Here is a 7,210-nt window from a genome sequence, read left to right as displayed (position 1 = left end):
CTAGGAGTCTTATATTCTATTGTTAAATATGTACTTGCCTCTTATGATGTAATGTGAGTGTGTGTAGTCTATAGTCCTCAATACTCTATATATTTGTATGACTTGATACTTGAACAATGTTGTACATGTGTTGTGGTCTTTAGAGGGTTGTTTCCTCAATACTATGTGATAGCCATTATGTGATCATGTTGACCATGTACTCACACATTTCATGCATATATATGAGTAGGATAGATTCAAGATGACTAAGGAAAGGGATATTTCGCTTATGCATCATTACCTATTTCTGTGCATGTAAAGTATATGATTAATAAAGGAATGAACATGTGTTCCTAAATGTGTTTATGTGAAGGTAGATCTCACATATATGTACACACACATGAATGTATGAATATGATATGATTATGTGAAAGGACATTCTAACGTTATGTATGGTGAATGTAGAATTCTAACCCTAGATACCTTAGAGTTATATGATATATGATGGAGTAAATCTCTAAGGCCTATTCTTTATGAACTAATGTTATCTAAAGGATTATTGAATTTTAAAAAGGGAGTGATTGCTTAGAAACGAGTGAACATGAAAAATTAGAGTGGGAGCTTGACGTCTAGTAAGTCTGGCTTTCCATAAGAGAACCTTCATGTTAATAAGTCCGGGTACCCAACCTAGATGTTATCTCATGAGATGGAAACCTTCACGCTTAGTTAGTCAAGGTTTCTAGAAGAAATCTTCTTGTTACATATCTATGTGCCCTCATAGGACTCTAGCTTAGTGGATCCACCTAGAATAGCTATGTACGAATGCATGCACCTTCTGCAAGTGTTAACCCTCTCATTTTGGTGTGGGAGTAGAACACCGGGTTCCATGTAACTCACATGGTATATGTTGGTTATGGATATGTCTCCCGAAGGTTAATAATTAACTAAGATAAGAGTATGAACTCAAATTTAAATTCCTTGAGATGTGTACTTGGTATGGCAGGACTATGGACCCTACCTATACATTGCACAAGATGACTTCAAGAAAAGATAGGATTGGAGACCTTTATGAAGTAAATACTTATGTTATGTATGACTTGTATGAATGCATCAGTGACCATGTTATGTTAAGATATGAATTATGACTATGCATGTAAATTACACTTATGGATTCTAAATGGAAACTACTTATTATATGTGGGTTTATGGGACTCCATGTGTACATTGCACAAGTTAGCTTGTGAAGGTGTTATGAAGGTAGTTTTACCTATTATATAAGTAAGTAATTTATGACTAAGGTTGTAGTAAAGGAAAGAGTTCTTATACGATGATATGAAGTATGTGACCTTATTTCTAGTTTTAAATGAATATGTTATGACTTGTTGAATATGTTATGCCTAATCTAGGGTGACTTCTTAGGTACACTTGGTGGAAGTAGTATTATGGGATGCTACCTACACATTGCACTAGTGTTACTTAGGATAAATGGATTTTTGTGCTATTATGAGTAGTATCCATGTCATATTATGTCTGTGAAAAATATTGAGCTTATGCCTATGTTCATGAATTTTACTAAAAAGACATGTTGCATGATTTCAAACGAAATATCCTGTTTAAAAATGCTTGTTTTCGTATGGTTGCAATACTCAGTGCATTCTTGTACTAATACCATTATATGTCATCTTTTTCACCAACCTTAGGTGTTGATGGCTAGAGGATGTCTCCTAGGTGAAGAGATTGGATAGATCTTCCAAGTTCAAGAAGAGGGAGCTATATGATTCAAGAATTTCCCTATGTCAAGTTACTATTCAATTAAGTAATAACTTAGATATTATTTTATGTTGTTAAGGGTCGTGTCCCTACTATATTTTATTGGGTTATGTCTTAAGATGGAAAAGAGACTTAGAGTCTAACTATATATTATGAAATATATATATATATATATATATATATATATATATATATATATATATATATATATATGAAGTAATGTTCTAGCATATGATGTGCTATGAAAAGTTTTAAATTTCAAATATTTTTACGATTATGCAATCAAATATGCCTAAGGGCTTGTCTTAGATATCCGAGAGGTCGATGATGTCGTGTTAAGATTTGAAAATATGGTAACTTCTATGGTATACCCTTGGGTTGTAACATATGTTCAAGGACATGGACTATGTATTAGTTTCCTTTTCTAAAAGACTTTGTAATAGACTATAATTTCTTTTCAAATTGATGTAAAGGCCATGACTTATGATATCCACTCGTGTCTAAGATGAGTTATGACGAGACCTGGGTCATTCTTATGTTTCTATAAAAGAGTTTGTATATTATGGTGAAAATTTTTAATTCTTCCCTTCATTTCATATATATGTGATGAAAGATGTCTAAGGGCTTGTACAAGAACTTCGAGAGGTGGAGGACGCCTTATGACGACTAAGGGATGCTCTCAGGCCATTACAAACTTGGTAACAGAGCATAAGGTTATGAAGTAATTTAGGATTCAAAGTCTCATAATGCCACGTCTAATAGAGTCTTGTTCATCGGTGGTGAGTCATGACACATCTATGAGGGAGGCTATAGGACGATAGAAGTTCACTTTTTTTTTATTAATCATGTGTCGTTCCATAGAGTTGAGGTTATGGGTGTATATTTCCAATCTCTTCTCTTTTGTTTACAAGATATGAATACAAGAAGGATGCCACAATAAGAGTTGGTGAGGAAGTAGTAAATGAGGGAGTTCCTTCCCGAGGTGAACACGTTCTCAAAGGTGTTCAAGTTTCTTAAGTTGAACAAGTCCCTATAGGTAATCAAGGGAATGAGGTTCTGGGGGTTCCCCCGTACATGCCTAATGAGGAAGTTAGAGGAGCTCTTGTTACCCTATCCCAATCCATGACGACTTAAGCCAATTGAGATGTAGGGCCTAGTATGAATGCTCTTGAGAGTACCATGACCTCTAGGTTGAGAGACTTTGTGAGGATATATCCTCCAACATTTCTCGTCTCTATGGTGTGAGAGGATCTCCAAGCATTCTTGAATGAGGTGTATAAGATAGTACATGCTATGGGGTGACTTCTAGGGAGAAGGCGGAGTTGATCTTTGTAACATTCCAAAAAGGTAAAGACCTAAGATTGAGCCTCACATATGGGTATAAGGTGTGAAACATTTTTTAAGACCTAAATTAATGTTTAAAAGTGATCCAAGAATTTTTAGATTCAAGACGTCAAGAAACACCCATGATGTCCAGAAACTAGCTAGGTTGAACTAGTTGACGTCACTAAGTTTGGTTAAGGTTTAGGAGGGTACAATAAAGTCTAAAACTTGTAAAAACACTTTAAATATGTAAATGTAGTATAAAGGGTCTAAAAGTTCGATAACGACTCCCCAAGGACCATTCGAAGGGTCCTTGAGGAGGACCCCAACATAGGTAGGCAGGTAGCCATAGCAACTTTCGTGAAGCAACAATCAATGGGCTGCTGCATGACACGAAGCCCACATGAGGTCCAATTTTTCAGGTCACTTTTCAAAAATAAAATTGGGAATTATCCTTGCGACGCAGAGCCACTTCCTAGATTCGTTGAAATCGTATTTTATACATTTTGACTTCACAAAAAGACTCATTTAAGTGAGGAATGTTTTGGGTAATTTAGAGGGTGATTATATATAGCCTAAGGTTCATTTTTATGCCATTTTCACTCACCCAAATAAATTCCCAAACTAAAACCCAAGAGCACTCATCTTTCTCTACCCCAAAATCCTCCATTGAAGGAAGAACAAAGCTTGAAGAAGAAGACAAATTTCTCTACGATTTCACTTCAATTTCATGGATTAATCTTCATTAAGGTATGGATTCTTCACTCTAGAGGTTCCTTTCCCCAAGAGGTCCTGGAAAGTTTATTTCTAGATTACCCAATTACATGAAGTTTTTCAATTCTAATGGGTTTTCTTCTAAACTTCAAATTGATGATACATTGTGATTTCCTATGACTAATTAAGTGTTTATTGTTGGTTAATTGATGAAATTTCATGTAAATCATGTCCCTTTCCCCAATTCCCCAAATCTTGGATCTTGCTTAAGAATTGATGGAAATTGAACAATGTATGGATTGTTAGACTAGTTATATTATCTATTCTAGTTCATTTATGGACTGCCTAGGTAATGTATTGTTGACATGGGATCTATTTCTTGAAAAATTCATGATGAAACCTATTCCTCTAACCCTAGGTTATGAATTGAAGTTAATTTGGATAGTGATGAAGCAATTGGCCCAGCTATTGTGTTAATTACTATTATGTAATGGTATTACAATCATTATTGGGTTGAATTGGATGGTTCATTGTAAGACCATGAATGATTTCTTGTGAAGGATATTTGGTAAGTCTTATATCCTAACCTTTACTTCAATTATGATTAGTTGTGTTAAGTGATGGAGTTACATTAAAGTATACCTTATGATGAGATTGATAAGGTTGTTGTGATGTTGAATTGAAATATCTTGACTATGGTTTGTGAGTTGTTGGATAACATGTAAATGTTATAAGAATGGTGATACTTACCAATGTGTCTTATTATGAGTGACTTTGTAAATGTGCTAACCTCACATGTATGAATTGTAAAGAAAAGAAAATACTCATGCAATTCATATTGAGCTACGATGATGATTATTATATAAGATATATACCCTATGACCTAACTAAGATATGCATTAATAACAACATTAAATAAATTTCAAAAAGGGGCTCTAGCTTAACACCGAGTGAACTTGTAAATGAAGGTTAGCGCCTTCCTAAGAAGGGAAGGTAGGGTGCACCATTGTCCTCACGGGGTGGATAGCCTCATAGTCCAAAAAATGGCATAGAGTGGTGTTTCCATGACAGCCCCCAAGCTCCATAAATTAGGTTACCACCATATGCATACTAGCTTTTGAGTCCACCTACTATGTTCATGTTTGGCTCTACCTTGGCAGGTAGACCACCTTTCATTGGTGTAAGGTTTTACAACACCGGATTCCACACTATGATCTTGTGGTCTATGTCGGATAAGGCAAATGTTCTCGGAAGTAAAATGAAGTTATGGAGTAAACAATAACTAGGGTCACTTAAGAGGATTGACTTAGCTTAGGTAGGGGTATGGGACTCTACCTATTCCTTGCAGTAGTTTCCCTTGTGGGAAGCCTTAGGAGGTTGTTATTATGTTCTATAATGTATATGTTATGTATGTGTTTACTCTTATATGTTAATGGCACAATGTGATATGGGTTCCATTTATGAACATGTAATTGGTCTCCATGTTAAAATATGATGATGTTATCTCTTAGTGATATAGTATGTGAAGTTGGGCATTGCTTACAGTTCTTGTTGAGTTTACTTGGTTGAGTAAGGTTATGAGGCTTTACTTAGCCAAATGCACTAATGGACTTAATGGGAGTTCGTAATTAATTTTCTTGCTTTGGTTATGTTGTAATGAAGTCTTATCTGTGCTTGTTGATGATATAACTTGGTGATACAATTGTCTTGGTTATGTGCTCAATTGTATTATATATAGTCTTGACTTAAGAGTTACATGTTTTATTGGCTTATATGATTTTTTGGATATGCATAATGCTTTTCAAACTAAATTAGCATGTTTTGAACTAATTTCCTTTTAGCATGATTTCACCTATTTTATGTGCATATGCTCATAATTAGTACAAGTGTGTTCTAACCCATTATTTATGTTTACTACAAATATAGGATTCAACCGTTGAGATTATACAAGGACTTTGAAGAGAACTTAGATATTCTCAAAGAGTTCGGTAGGTCCTCAATTTCCAAGGACAAAGCCACTATCAAGTTACTGATGTTGTTCTAGTTATAAGACTTCTAGTTCTTTCCTTTGAAGACGATTGTTGTATAGCCTATATGAGGCTCTTTATTGTATTGAAGTATGGGTTAAGCCAAATTGTTGAATTCGTTTAAGTAAAGCTAGTCTTAGTCCTCTTCGATGACAATGTCACCGGTTACATCTAGGGGGTGCTCCCGGATGTGACAAACATGGTATCAAAACATGAGGTTGAATACCTTTAGGATTTATGTCTCATTAAACGTCTATGTAGATTCTTATTCATAATTGTGAAGCACGCCAGACTTATGAATGAGAGACTATGTGATGCTTAGGAAACTCTCATCTTCTTATAATCCCATGTCGTGCCTCTAAAGTCTACTTTATGTGTGATTTTACCCAAACCTTGTATGGTAGTTATAGGAATGAATTCCCGAAGATCAGCTGCAAGAGAGTTCGAGGAAGGTATCGTTAATGTGGGAGCACAAGACAATAAAGTGCCTCCACATGAAGAAGTTGCTATGGATGCAAGTTCCTATTGCTCCTCTACCTGTGGTGGATGGGGATATAAGGGCAACTTTTATCCAAACGAAAATAGCTATTACAACCCAAGCACAACTTTTCAATATTGTAGAACAAGCTATGAAGGCCAAATATAATTGGGAGTTCGTAACCTGAGAAAACCAACAAGTTAGCACCATGGCCTTCACATTTAGGGATTTCATAAGGATGAATCCCCCTACTTTCTATGGTTCAAAAGTTGAGGAGGACTCCCCAAGAGTTCATTGATGAAACCTACAAAATTCTCTATGCTATGAGGTTTACTACTAGTAAGAAAGCCGAGTTAGACACTAACCAACTCAAAAATATGGCCCAAACTCGGTACATCCAATGGAGAGACAATAGGCCTTTAAGGGCCGGACCGGTGACATGGGAGATCTTTAAGAAGGATTTTATTGATCGATTCTTTCTCATAGAGAAGAGGGAAGACAAACTGGATGAATTCATCAAACTTCATTAAGGTGGTATGAGTGTACTTGACTACTCTTTGAAATTTACTAAATTGTCAAAGTATGCTTCTTCTTTGGTTTCTGACCCTAGGGATAAAATGAGCCGCTTTGTGATGGGAGTGTTGGATGACTTGAAAAAAGAATGTCGTTTTTCTATGCTACATGATAATATGAGTATTTCTCATCTCATGGTTCATGCTCAACAAGTGGACGAGACTAGGGTGAAAAGAAAGAGTACGGAAGCAAATAGAGCCAAGTCTTTTGATGGTGGTTCTTCAAATGGTAGGATTGATATCCGACACAAGCCTAGTTTTAAAAAGGGGTTCTCCAATCAAGTTCCTTCAAAGTTCCCTAAGGCTCGTGATGATAGGGTGTCTAACCCTAAGCCTTAAAAGGAAAG

This window comes from Solanum lycopersicum, chromosome 9, assembly GCF_036512215.1.
Source record: "Solanum lycopersicum chromosome 9, SLM_r2.1".
NCBI lineage: Eukaryota > Viridiplantae > Streptophyta > Magnoliopsida > Solanales > Solanaceae > Solanum > Solanum lycopersicum.
Note: the sequence above shows the minus strand (reverse complement) of the source record.